The 14,786-nt window shown below is 33.9% G+C and overlaps 1 non-coding gene across 1 annotated transcript; it reads left to right on the plus strand.

Annotated features, from left to right (window-relative positions):
- Positions 1 to 281: 281 nt before the first annotated feature.
- LOC117721151 (U6 spliceosomal RNA) lies at positions 282 to 384 on the plus strand. Its single transcript, XR_004608413.1, has one exon. It is a non-coding gene; the product is annotated as a U6 spliceosomal RNA (small nuclear RNA).
- Positions 385 to 14,786: the final 14,402 nt, after the last annotated feature.

The raw sequence follows: 14,786 nt of genomic DNA on the forward strand, positions 1-14,786 counted from the left end.
AATTCCTCAAATTTTCCAATTGTGATCAAAACCATAAAATGAAAGATTTATGATTTGTTTCTATGGTTACCTAGGTTTTTACCATTCACTAAGGTGAAAAAAAAAAACTTGACTTATGTGCTTTCAATTTTTACAAAATATAATTTACTTACCATTTAAAAAATACTGAGCAGAAAACTCAAGTTACATAATTATGGAAATTTAATAGCAGTGAAGATGTATAAATTAAATTTATATTTAGTCACATGATTGAAAATAAATATCATAAACACAGTAACTGTGCTTGCTTTGACAGTGCATACTAAAATTGGGACAATACAAAGAAGATTAGCACTGGACCCTATAAAAAATAATTTACAAATTTGTGAAGCATTCCATATTTTTAAGTACAAAATAACCTGAAACTAGAGTATACATGATCAATTTTAGTAACTCATAATGCTGTGCAGGAAAACATCATGTAAATGTGCAGTTTATTATTTTTTCTTGAATATTTTATTTATTTACATTTCAGATGTCATCTCCACCCCCCACCCAGAAATCCCTTATCACACCCCCCGCCGCCTTTTTGCTTTTATAACATTTTAATTACATGCAAGAATTAAGGTCAATTCTAGGCTGAAGAAATAGCACTACAATAGATACAATAGTCAAGGAACAAAAAAGAAAATAAACATAAATAGTCAAAGCACAAGAAAGGCAATAAACAAAGTTTCATGATCACTTCTATGATCACATTTCTAAGGGCTTATCAGGATGACCAAAATTACTGAGCCTACTTTCCTGTCCTAGCACAAAATCATTTTCATGTCTGAAGCCCACTTCTTTGTTCTAGCCTTATATTTAGAATCCTCCAGACAGAGTTATTAATTTAACAGGCTGGCAGCCAAGAATGGGTAAGATTCTGTACATAGCCTTACCAACCTAAGACAGAAATACATTGTTTTTGCTAATGCATATTCCAACACAGGTAAGGAAGTCATTCTTGTCAGAACAACCTAAGACAAGCTCAGTCTTATTTATGAAATAAAAAAAGGTGGGAGGCAGAGAGCTTTTAGGGCTGATGGCAAAAATATGACATTGACCAAGGACAAGGAAGTGGGCTTCAGACAGAAATCTAACATTAGGCTAGAACAAAGAAGTAATTTCAGGCAGTTTACCATTTTTTATGAAAGGATATTTATCTTTTTCCATTTTGAGTGCAGACATATGGAATAGATTTGTGTCTGCACACTCACACAAAAGATTCTACAGCAAAAGTCTTCTTCAACATTTTTCATTCATTTATTCAAGAAATATCTCAGGTTATTTATTTAAATTCTAGTCATTGCCCCTTTCAGTCCCCTCTCCCACAGTTCTTCATCCCATACTACCTCCCCCTTGCCTCCTAGAGTGTGCTCTACCCAAATCAGACCTCCCCCTTCCATGGGGCATAAAGTCTCTGGAAAATTAAGTACATATTTTTTACTGAAGCCAGACAAGACAGACATCTACTATACATGTGCCAGGGGCCTTGGACTACCTGTGTATGCTCCTGATTGGTGCTTCAGTCTCTGGGAGCTCCCTGGGGTCTTGTTTACTTGAGACTTGAGACTGCTGGTCTTCCTATGGGGTAATTCTCCCCTTCACCTTCTTAAATTCTCTCCCTAATTCAATCACAGAGGTCCTCAACTTCAGTCCAATGATTGGGTGTAAGTATCTTCTTCTGTCTATGTCAGCTGCTGGTAAGGTATCTCAGAGGACAGCAAAGCCAAGCTCCCGTCTTTAAGCACATTACAGCATCAGTAATATTGTTAGGACTTGGTGTCCATGATGGATCCCAAGTTGGGCTGGTCATTGGACTTCCTTTCCTTCAATCCCTTCTCCATTTTTGTCTGTGCAATTCTTTTAGACAGGAACAATTCTGGGTCACATTTTAACTGTGGGTTAGTAACCCTGTCCTTTCACTTCAGGCCCTTTCTATCCACTGGAGGTAGACTATTAGAGTTCCCTTTTAAACACAGAAAACATTGATTTTTGACCTTAGCCATTCTTATTGGTGTGACATGTAATCTCAGGGTCATGTTGATTTGCATTTCCCTGATGACTAAGGATTTGAATATTTCTTTGAGTGCTTCTAGCTCATTCAAGATGTTGTGAATTCTCTGTTTACCTCTGTACCCAATTTTTAAATCAGGTCTTTCTTTCTTTCTTTGTTTCTTTCTTTGTTTCTTTCTTTGTTTCTTTCTTTGTTTCTTTCTTTCTTTCTTTCTTTCTTTCTTTCTTTCTTTCTTTCTGTGTCTGCCTGCTTGCTTTCTTTCTTTCTTTCTTTCTTTCTTTCTTTTTTTTTTTTTTTTTTTTTTTTGAGGTTAACTTCTTGAGTTCTTTGTATACTTTGGATCATAGAACCTGGGCCACTTGGTGTTTTATTCGGGAATATTTCCTCCCTTTTAGTGGCAGTTTTCTACTTTCTCTTCTGTTAGATTTCATGTATCTGCTTTTATGTTGAGGTCCATGATCCACTTGGACTTGAGATTTGTACAACCTTATAAGTATGAATCTATTTTCATTCTCATACACACAGACTACCAATTAGATGAACACCATTTATTGATAATACTTTCTTTTTTTATTTTATATCTTTGGCTTCTTTGTCAAGGATCAAATGTCCATACCTATGTAGATTTACTTAGGGGTCTTCAGTTCTATTCCACTGATTGACTTGTCTGTCTCTGTACTGATACCATATGGACTTTATTACTTTTTTTTTTTTTTTTTTTTTTTTTGTAGTACAGCTTGAGGTCAGGGTTAGTGAATCCCCTTGAATTTCTTTTATCATTGAGACTTGTTTTGGCTATCCTGGGTTTGTTGTTTTTCCATATGAAGTTGAAAATTTCTCTTTCCATGTCTGTGAAGAACTGTGTTAGAATTTTGATGGAGATTATGTTGAATCTGTAGATTGCTTTTGGTAAGATGGCCATTTTCACTGTTAATCCTATCAATCCATGAGTGTAAGATATCTTTTCATCTTTTAAGGTATTTTTCTATTTTTTACAAGGATTTAAAGTTCTTGTGATACAGATGCTTCATTTGTTTGGTGAGAGTTATACCAAGATATTTTATACTATTTGTGGTTATTGTGAAGGGTGTTGTTTTCCTAATTTCTTTCTCAGCCTATAATCTGTTTAAAGAAAGGATACAGATTTATTTGAGTTCATTTTATATCCAGCTACTTTACAGAAGTTGTTTATCAGCTGTAGGAGTTCTCTCATGAAATTTTGGGGATCCTTTATATATACTATCATATCATCTACAAATAGTGATACTTTGACTTCTTCCTTTCCAGTTTGTATTCCCCTGATCCTCTTTTGTCTTCTAATTGTTCTAGCAAGAACTTGAAGTACTATATTCAATAGATAGGGAAAGAGTGGGCAACAATATCTTGTTCCAAATTTTGGTGGGATTGCTTCTAGTTTCTTTTCATTTAATTTGAAGTTGTCTGTTTGCTATATACTACTTTTATTATGTTTAGTTATGCTATGAATTCCTGATATCTCCAGGATTTGTAACATAAGAGAGTGCTGTATTTTGTCAAAGGCTTTTCCAGCATCGAATGAGATGATCATATGGCTTTTCCCCTTGAGTTTGTTTATATAGTGGATTATGTTGACTGATTTTTGCATATTGAACCATCCCTGCATCCCTGACATGAAGCCTACTTGATTGTGGTAAATGATGGTTTTGGTGTGTTCTTGGATTTAGTTTGTGAGAATTTTATTTTTTGTTAATTTATTAATTTATTTTTTAAATTTATCTTTGCCTTGATATTCATAAGCAAGATTGGTCTGAGGTTCTCTTACTTTGTTTGGGTCTTTACATGGTTTAGATATCAGAGTAACTGTGGCTACATAGACTGAATTATGTAGTGTCTCTTCTCTTTCTGTTTCATGAAACAGTTTGTGGAGTATTGGTATTATTTGTTTTAAAGTCTAGTGGAATTCTGCACTAAAACCCTTCGGACCTGTGCTCTCTCCTTTTGGTTGGGAGGTTTTTGACTACTCTTTCTATTTCCTTAGGGGTTATGAAACTGATTAAATGGTTTATCTGGCTATGATTCAACTTTGGTGAGTGGAATCTTTCTAGAAAACAATCCATTTCATCTCGGTTTTCCAGTTTTGTAGAGTATAGACTTTTATAGTAGGGTCTAATTTTTTGAATTTCCTTTGTTTTTGTTGTTATGTCTCCCTTTTCATTTCTGATTTTGTTAGTTTGTTACTGTCTCTGGGCCCTTTAATTAGTTTGGCTAAAGTTTTATCTATCATGTTGATTTTTTTTCAAAGAACTAGTTCATGGTTTTGTTCATTCTTTGTATCATTCTTTTTGTTTCTCACTGGTTGATTTCAGCCCCGAATTTGACTATTTTTAGTAGTCTACTCCTCTTGGGTGTGTTTGCTCCTTTCTGTTCTAGAGGTTTCAGATGTGCTGCTCAGTTGCTTGTATGGGATCTCTCTAATTTTTTATAAGGGCACTTAGTGCTATGAAATTTCCTTTTAACACAGCTTTGTCCCATAAGTTGGATACGATGTGTCTTTATTTTCACTAAATCATATAAGGTTTTTGATTTCTTTCTTTTTTCTTCCTGACCAAGTTATTACTAATCAGAGATTTATTCATTTTCCATGAGTGGGTTTTCTGTTGTTTTTGTTGTTATTAAAGTCTAGCTTTAGTCTTTGCTAATTTGATAGACTACATGGAATTATTTCAATCTGATAGAATTGTCATGGTTATATCACTCTTCTTGTATTGGTTGGGGCTTGTTTTATGTCTGATTATATGGTCAATTTTGGAGAATGTTCCATGAGGTGCTGAGACAAAGGTATATCTTCTTGTTTTGGCGTGAAATGTTCTGTAGATATCTATTAAATCAGTTTGGTTAATAACTTCTCTTAGTGTTTCTGTGTCTTTTTAGTTTCTATTTCAATGACCTGTCCATTGGTGTGAGGTTCAATGTGTGTTTTGAGCTTTAGTAATGTTTCTTTTACAAATATGGATGTGCTTGCATTTGGGGCATAGATTATCAGGACTGAGACTTTCTCTTAGTGGATTTTTCCTTTGATGCATATGAAGTGTCCTTTCCCATCATGTTTGATAACTCTTGGTTGTCAGTCTATTTTATTAAATATTAGAATGGCAACTTCAACTTGTTTCTTGAGACTGTTTGCTTGGGAAACTTTTTTCCAGCCTTTAATCTGAGGTAGTAGCTGTCTTTGTCACTGAGATATGTTTCCTGTACATAGCAAAATGCTGGGTCCTGTTTATATATTCAGTTTTTTATCTTATGTCTTTTTATTGGGGAAATGAGTTCATTGATGTTGAGAGATATTAAAGAAAGATTATTGTTATTTCCTGTTACTCTTGTTGCTGGAAGTGGTATTATGTGTATGATTCTCTTCCTCTGGTTTTGTTGTGAAATGTTTAACTTACGTTTTTTTATGTGTAGTTAACCTCCTTGTGTTAGAGGTTTCCTTCCAGTATTGTCTATTGGGCTGGATTAGTAGAAAGACATCGTTTAAATTTGGTTTGTGACTTACAATATTGAATAATTGTGACATTAAATACTTCATTATTCTAATTTAGTGGTTCTCAATTTTCTTAACATTGTGGCTTCTTAATATAGTTCTTCATGTTTTGATGAACCATAACCATGAAATATTTTTGTTACAACTTCATAACTGTAATTTTTCTAGTTTTAAAAATTGTAATGAAAATATCTAATATGTACAATAATTGATATGTGATCCCTAAATGAGTCAAAACCCACAGGTTTAAAATACCAGTTCTTTGCTTGTCATTCTTAAGTGAGTGTTTGAATATTCAATGCACTGAATATATCATTTTTGTAAATTAAAATAAATGTCCTATAAGACACTCAACTTGACTGTTCCTGTGAGCCTGCCTGACCTTAGGAAATGGATGCTGAAGTTGGCACAGTGTCAGACAGATGCAGGTAAACAGACTGATGATTTCTGCCCTTTTAACTCTCTATGCTGGATGCCAGATGCTGATGGCTTCTGAAGAAATCAACACATTCATGCTTATTTTGTGGCTAAAAACTGCTAGCTTCATTTCTCTTTAACTCTCTATGCTTTATTAAATGCTGTATCTTCATTTTATAACTCTATTACTGTTCTGTGTTTCATTAAGCACTGAGAAAACGTAACTCTCTATTTCTCTTATTATTACTTTATAATTCTCTGATTCTCTGTACATCATGAGTGCTGAAAAAATTATATCTTATTTACTTTATAATTTTTACTTTATAATCCTCTGTGCTTGATAAGTGCTGAAAAACTTAACTCTTATTTACTTTATAAACTTACTTTGTAATTCTCTGGCAATTAACATATGCTCTATAGCAGCAGGGAACTCAGTAGAGGATTTATTGCTAAGGAACTTTTCTCTATTGCCCAGGAGACTTGCTTCTCCCTGGCCAGGAAAGAGGGAGGCTTGAAGCAATTAACTTTTATTGAAAGAGGAAAGAGATAATGCTGGCAAAATGAAGCACTTCTGCACAATCAAATGTGCATAGAAACACACATACATTCATACACACATTCACTACTTTGTTGGGCCCTACAATCTGTCTCATCAACTTAATCAACTTACATACTTACACATACTCCTATACTTACATATGCACATATATATTTGGTAAATGGAACAAAAGCTCAAGGGCCAGTGTAGGAAAAAATAACTCATTCTGGATAAAAACATAAACTTCAATTTTTATGTCATAGAAAAAGAAAAAGGTTCTACCTTCTATTTCTAAATGAATGAAACCCAAGTCTTTTAGAAAAAAAGCCCTATACTTTTCAGTGAGAAGAAACCTGCCTTCCTTTTATTCTGCTATGCTTTGATGCCTTTTTTCTATTTTGCCTTTACTCTGTTTCTCTTTAACTCTCCTTATACTTACTTAATGTCATCCTTCCTGTATTTGTACTTTTTTAGGAGAATAGATCACATGGTATTCCAAGTATCCTCTTTTTTTCAAAAGTTCACAAAAAGTTCAAACATAAATTCAAATCATAAATTGAATAAGAAGTAAAAACAGAAATGTTTACATGTGTTTCCTCCTTAAGATTAGTTATTTAACTGGACATTCATTATCTGTCACTAGCTTCACAGGTTCATTTAAAGTTAAAAATTATAATTTCTAGTTAGCATGTTTCTGTCAAGAGGCATATCATCTTCCCAATGTCTTATTAGTACTAGAGTTTTGTAAAGTCAGTATTTTTACTTTCTGCCCTTGCACTTGCAATAAAGTTTTTATTCCCAGTTTATGAACTTAAGTTATCAGATGATAATTTGATAGCCTAGTGAAACGTTTTTCTCAATAGTAAATCTCTGTTTTCTTAGTATAATGAGCCTGTGATATATGAAGATTTGCAGGGCCTTAATAGTATCCCTTTCTATAAAGGGTTCAATAATTGGAGTGTGGTCAATCTACCAGAAGCCTGAATCTCAATAAAGCTGACTAATATCTCTACAGCAATGGGTGGAGCCTCCTGAGCGCCTCCATCTCTCCATGCTAGAATGTTGGCTGGTTTGTTGTTTTTCATGGAGCATCAGCTGCTGTGATTTGAGGGATACAGTGGTCCTTTCATGTCCAGAATAATTGTTTTTGCTGTGGTTTTCTTTTCATCTTTTTACATCTTCTTCTATGGTCATGCCTGAGTTTAGGGAAGGAAGTATGATACAACTATCCCATTGTGATTGAGTATTCTATGATCATGTATTCTCTGAAAAGCCGAGTTTTTGTGTTTACAACATTCGATCATGTTGCAAAACTCTCGGGTAAGATCTGAAAGCTGCAGTAAATTATGGGCAAAGGGATGCTAATTTAGAGAGAAATATGACACTGTGGCCACTTAACAAAATATGTAGTAGGATTGCATATAGTTTCCTGTAGTTTCCACAACTATAAATTCTTGGTCAGATTTGCAGTACTAGGCATGGTTATTTTTTGTGCCCCCCCCCCCCAAATGCCTTTAATCCAATCAGAAACCAGTTAGTTAACCCCATAACATTTATACATTTGTACCCACAGCATATCAGATTATGCTTATCTCCAATGCCATAATTTGTTGAATAAATAACCTAGTGTTAGGTGTAGGACACCTCCTTGTGATTAATTGGTTAGAGATTTCCCAGAGATCCTCAAAATAATAAAGTCTCTTGTCATTGTTCTAGATTCTAGAATTTGATGGTAACCTCCTATTGCTGAAGACAGACATTTGTCACAGAGTACAGAGAACCTGTTGGATAATTAACAGAATACTGAAAGGTACTATAGAGGCTCCTATGTGGAAAAGAGTCAACAGTCTTACCTAGCCTCGAAAACTTTGAAATAAAATTTACTTTAATTAACATATAATGGTACATGTTCACTAATACCTGTGCATGAAATGTAATTGGTAAATCTTAGTGATTGGCATTTTGATTGTGGTATTCTTTCCTTTGTGCTTGCTCTGTGAGTTGGAAGAAGAGTCTTTAGACAGGGCTATGTAGCTCTCAGGCTGGCCTTTATCCTAATACTTCAAACTAACGAGTGTTGGGATCACAGTTGTTCACTACCAAGCTCTTTCTCATTTCTTCTTTGTAGCCCTCAAATGCCCAATTCCTTCTGTATCCTTCCTGTTTCTTCCTTTAATTTTAACTTCTCACATTCATGCATCAACATATTTATGAGTAGATAGTGAAGGCTTAAGTGATTTTGTATCAGAATATTTACTCTTCTTGGGTTAATTTTATCATTGATTGGGGTGTTTTTCTAAGAATCTTCTCTTGATTTTATTTAACTCAATTGGAAATACAAAACTTCAAATTTATTTTAAAAATCTATATATTTAATTCTGTAATGTAAAGTTTTATGTGTGAAATATAATTGTTTTTTTTAGCATTATTACTTCACTTTATTTTTCAGTATTTTTTAAAAATTTATTCTTTAAATTTTTTTTTTACAGTCCAGACTTTATCCCTCCCCCAATCTCCACTCTGACTGTTCCATATCTCATACCTTCTCCCTCTGTCTCCAAGAAGATACTTCTAACCCCATCCCAACAGACCTCCCTACACCCTAGGCCCCAAGTCTCTCTAGAGATAGGGACATCTCTGACTGAGTTTCCTGGGTCCAGACCTAACAATCCACTGCTGTATACATGCTAGGGGCCTCATATCACCTGGTGTATGCCTCCTGGTTGGTGGCTCAGTGTCTGAAAGATCCCAGGGTGTCCAAGTTTGTTGAGACTGTTGGTTTTCCTATAGGGTCGCCCTCCTCCTCTGCTTCTTCCAGCTTTTCCCTAATTCAGCCACAGGATTCACCAGCGTCTATCCATTGGTTTGGTCTAAATATCTGCATCTGACTCTTTCCGCCTCTGTTTGTAAGCATATCACAGCATCAGTAATAGTGCCAGGCCTTGGGACTTCCGCCTGAGCTGGATCCCAATTTGAGCCTGTCACTGGACCTCCTTTTCCTCAGGCTCTTATCCATTTTTGCAGTTCTTTCTGACAAGAGCAATTCTGGGTCAGAGATTTTGATTATGGGATGGCAACCACATCCCTATACTTGATGCCCTGTCTTTCTACTGGAGGTGGGCTCTACCAGTTCCCTTTCCCTGCTGTAGGGAATTTCATCTAATGTCCCTCCCTTTGGGTCCTGATAGTCTCTCTCACCTCCCTTGTCTCTGGTACATTCTAGAACATCAGAATTTAAGTGTTGTTCATGGTTTATGTGTTTCAATAATCAATACATGGTAAGCTTTCCATGTAGTCACTATCTTTTATGTAGAAATATAATAATTAGAAGTGTTTTAGTTTCTCCAGTTTATAGAAATTTCTTTGATTATATCTTTCTTATTAATTTAAATCCCATGAAAAAGAATTAACTATAAGAATAAAAATAACATATGTAACATAAACTTACTCAACTCTGTCCTTTTGTATGTCTAAGGCCTCTTGAATTGGTCTATGCTAACTGTTTTGCTTGGTCTCAGCAGATCAGGTTGCACAACTGTCTGAGACAGAATGTGATAGAAAGTTTGCCCTATGGAATGCTATATGTAACATTTATATGACATTCTTATGCAGTCAAATAAAAGAATTCTTAAAAGATGACTTTTACCATGTGTATAATACTAGTTGTTTTTGTTCTTCAGATATCTTAACTACAATCAAACCCAGGGACTATTGTTTAACAATTTCTCTGATATGACATGATGTTTGTATATATTTCTCTATATAAGTAGATATGGAATATGGAAATAAAAGTAATGGAAATGATTTGTACTACATAAACATGATGGTCTAGCCAATAATTAAACTGTCACAGTTTTTTTTATATTTGAATGAAATAGCAACTCAGCACCCATAAACTTCTTCCAAAACTTATAGTTGTATCACTTTATATTTTTTCTTTCTTTGTTACATTTCTTTCATGCCTGTTCTCCTGTTCTCAACAAATCAAATCAGAATTTTTCATAGAACATCAACTATGCTAAAAATGAAGAATTAAGTATAATCTAGAGACATAAGAAGTCATTTTTCAGGGTCTTCAGTTTAGATGAATAGAAATAATATAAAAGTATAATCAGGAATTATATGTGAATTTTCATTAAATGACTGAAATGAAGCTAATAGATAAGGGACCACTGAATTTATAAGATGAGACTGCAAGAAGGAACTTGCTATCTCAGCCTTCTAATATCCCCTTATTGTAAGAAGAAAACATCTACTAGAAATTTGTGACTCTTTTCACATTCCAGAAGCATGGAGGATTCTAATGTCTCTTTGGGGGCGTTACTGTTGAATTAATGTACTAATTCCACTCATTACCTGTGGAAGGCATGTGAACACACTCCTTATCCTTGAGATACTTTCAAAGCTTTCAGTTTGCTAGTAGAAGACCTTTTTTCTTTTTAGTACTCATTAAATAATTGATTCTAAATTATTCATGTAAAACCTTCAATCCTTTACAAATTCTAGTCCTATAATAGATAACAAATTCAGAAGCTCTGGATGTCAAACACGGGCTTTTGTGTCTTACAAAATGTGGCCTGAATGATTCTACTATGAACTTAGTATTTCAAATGAAAAGATGTGATGCAGCTTTTAAAAATATTGGTCAAAGAATAATGAACACATTGTTCCTGTCTGTAAACACAAAGATCTTACATAATTTTTTCTATACTGAAGATCAACACAAAATCCAAATCTGAGTGACAGCATTAAACTCTTGAAGAATTGATTGTTATTAAAGGCAGGGCTATATAATTTAGGTAAAAATAAATTAGGATTTGAAGCATAAATACATAACTGTGTATGTATGTTAATTTAAAAGATGATAATAATTATATAATTTAGAATTAGAAGCAAAAATCATTAAAAGATAAAATATGTATTTCTATTTTCAAAAATTATAATAATCACTTATAGTTTAGTTAGAAACCTCCACAAATTGAGTAAACATATACAAATAAAGCAAACAAAGTTCTATGAAACATGTTTGATGTACTGTCAACATAAAGATGAGAAATTTTGAAAATTTGGGAAAAATTTGAAAGTATTTTCTTTAAAAGTCAAGTATAATACTGATATATCAATATTCTGTGCTTTCACTCAGCATAGTGCTAAAAATTTCAAAAAATAAAGAAAAAGAAATAAGCAGAATAGACACCAAAAGGAAAGAAATCAGATTATCCTTTCTCTGTAACTAAGTGTATATAATTTAAAAGTCACTGAAGGCTCTACTAGACTACACATTCCTTAAAAATTATTTTTCACAAAATTGCAGCACAAAATTAACTTACAATAATCAGTAGCTTCATGAATTACCAATAACAAATTATCTATAAAATAAATTAGCTCTATATAGATATAAATCTAGGTATTAACTTGAATGAGGAGGTATAGTGCTTCTAGAGTGAAACTACAAAATACTGAAAAAAGAAATTGAGAATAACACTAGCAAATGGAAAAACATCTGCTGTTCATTAACCGAAAGACTTAATATTGCTTACATGACATATTATCCAAAAGCAATATATTGAATCACTTCAAGCAAAATTTCTATGACTGTCAGCAAAGAATAAGAAAGACAATGATAAACATTGTATAGAAGTATAAGAAGGCTTGAGACTTCAGGACAATCCTGTGCAGAACAAATAATAATAAATAAATGCTGGAATTACCATAGTACCAGATTTCAAATCATACCACTGAGTTGCAACATCAAAGTGAGCATAGGACTGACATACCAGACATAAATTGAATACAGAACCCAGAAATAAATACAAATGGCTACATCCATAGCATTCTCTAAAAAAAAACTGCCAAAAGCATGTTCAAGAACAAAAGACAGCCTCTTTGACCAAATGGTCCTGAAAAACATGGATGTCCAATGCAGATAATTAAGTAAAAGCAGTATCTCCTACCCTGTATAGAAATCATTTCAGATTGGACCAAAGGCTTGATACTTTGAATATATTAGAGAAAATATGAGAGAAAAACACAAGAAAAACTACAAATAGTAAATACCAAATTTGAGGATAGTATTCCAGTAGCATAGGACTTTGAGCTACTGACGAATGGATCTGTGAAAATTTGAAAAGTTGAACAGCAAGGCATACAATCAGCGGAGGAATGCGGGGGAATTGATGCCAGCTCTTTACCTGACCAGTATGTATGAAGAATTAAAACAAACATTAAGAAAATAAGTCATCATATCAGTAACTGTTCAGGTGCATCCAAAAGATAATTCTCAGAAGGACAACTGGGTATGGCTATTAATTCAGTCTTTATGGTAGTCAGAGTTAAAAGATTAAAAGCAGAAATTCCATATGATGAAGCTATACTTCCATTTGAGTACTTGCCCTCAAAGATCACAGTCAGCTAACCGCTGACTCCCACCTTCCTGCTTGTGTTTATTTTGACATAGCTAAGTTGTGACATCAGCCTAAGGTTATAATTAGTGGGTAAATGAATAAAGAAAAATGGTATTTCACTTGTCATAAAAAGGAACTAATTATATCATCCCCATTTCTACTCTAACCTTCCTCCCCGTTATTCATCTTTCCTCCTTCATGTCACCTGTGTCTTCCCACCTGCCCCATGCTTCTTTCATCATCCATAAATGGGTCCTTTCTAGTTTTTTGGAGTCTACAAGTACTCCAAATTAAATATACAAATCTAAGTTCTCAGCACAGCTCAGAGGAGTTATAGCTGTCTATACAAGTTTTATGCAGGACCAAGCCAAACAACATTCTAGCATTTAATGGGGAGAGGATCTTACTAGTCCTCAACAGTAACTGGGGAGCTATTGACAGTTTATTGCTTCTGTAGGACAGAGAGGTAATCTGTTTTATTTAAAGATATGGCTATTAGTAAATCAGTTGTGCTCTAGTGGTTGCCCCCTGCCTCAACGAACAGAAGTATATGGGCAGCACCTACTGGAATCAATGGGTGATAGAATTTTTTTTTTTTTTTAAAGACAAGTTTGGAAAGGAACTGAGCTGGGTATGTATCTGGACATGATTAATAGAAAGAATTAGAGGTGAATAGAATAAAAATACATTGTATAAAATTCTTAAGAATTAATAAAAAACAAAATTATATCACATGTAAAACAAAATGATCCAGGACCAAAAGGACAAATATCACATGTGTGATGTTTGACTGAGAATACCCTACCCCCATAGACTCATATATTTGAATGTTTGATTCCCAGTTGGTGAAATATTTAAGTAGGATCAGGAGCTGTGGCCTTTTTGGAGGAGATGGTTCACTTGTGGTGGGCTTTGAGTGAGGCCTAGTGTGGCTCTCTGCCTCCTGCTTGAGGACTAGATGTAAAATGCCAGATACTGCCCCAACACCATACCTGCCTAACTGATGCTGTTCTACCTAGAAGCATGGTCATGGACTCATCCTTTGAAAATATAGGTAAGTCCCCAATTAAATGTTTCCTTTCATAAATTTCCTTGTTTGTAGTGTTTCTTCACAATAATAGAATAGTAACTAGGATAACACTACCCCCACCATGGGTGACATTTAATAGTTATAGAAGAATAATTATAGAAGAGGGAAGGGGAATTATTCAGAAAGAGGAAGGGGGTCAGTCTGTTGGAGAAAAAAATAAGGAATCAATAAGACAAGGCACCTTACATGCATGTCTGAAATGTTATCAAGAACGTCATTATTTTCTATAATTAAGATGAAATAATAAAAGTCCTTTACAAAGAAATGTGGAGTAAGTTACAGGATGATGATCACTTGGAGAGAGGTTAAAAATGTCTTCTCTCTTGACAGATGAAGAATACTGAAAGAAATAATGACAAAGGATCTGAGTAATACAGCTACAGAGTTGAATTTATAAATATACATTAGTCATATACATGTGCCAGAAGTATTTTTAGAAAGAAATATAAATTATGTACTAAGTTGAGAATCTAAGCCCAAAGCATGACAGATTCAGAATGAGAAATTAAGTACTATAATGGAAAGAATCAGGGAGTCGACAAAAGTTGGAAGGCACAGAAAATGCTTGGTTTACTGGAAAGTGGTCCTTAATTGTCATTTAATTCCTTTAAAATTCATCTCTTTTATTTGGTCTATTACACAGAATTATATATTACAAATTTTTAAAAATAGTAAGTAAGCAAGAAAGTACCATATAAACAATTCTGGATCAATTACTTTTTAGATTTAGTAAAAGTGAATCCCAAAGATCCTTTCTTGACTCCCATTCTAAAAACCAC

Source organism: Arvicanthis niloticus, chromosome 15, assembly GCF_011762505.2.
Source record: "Arvicanthis niloticus isolate mArvNil1 chromosome 15, mArvNil1.pat.X, whole genome shotgun sequence".
NCBI lineage: Eukaryota > Metazoa > Chordata > Mammalia > Rodentia > Muridae > Arvicanthis > Arvicanthis niloticus.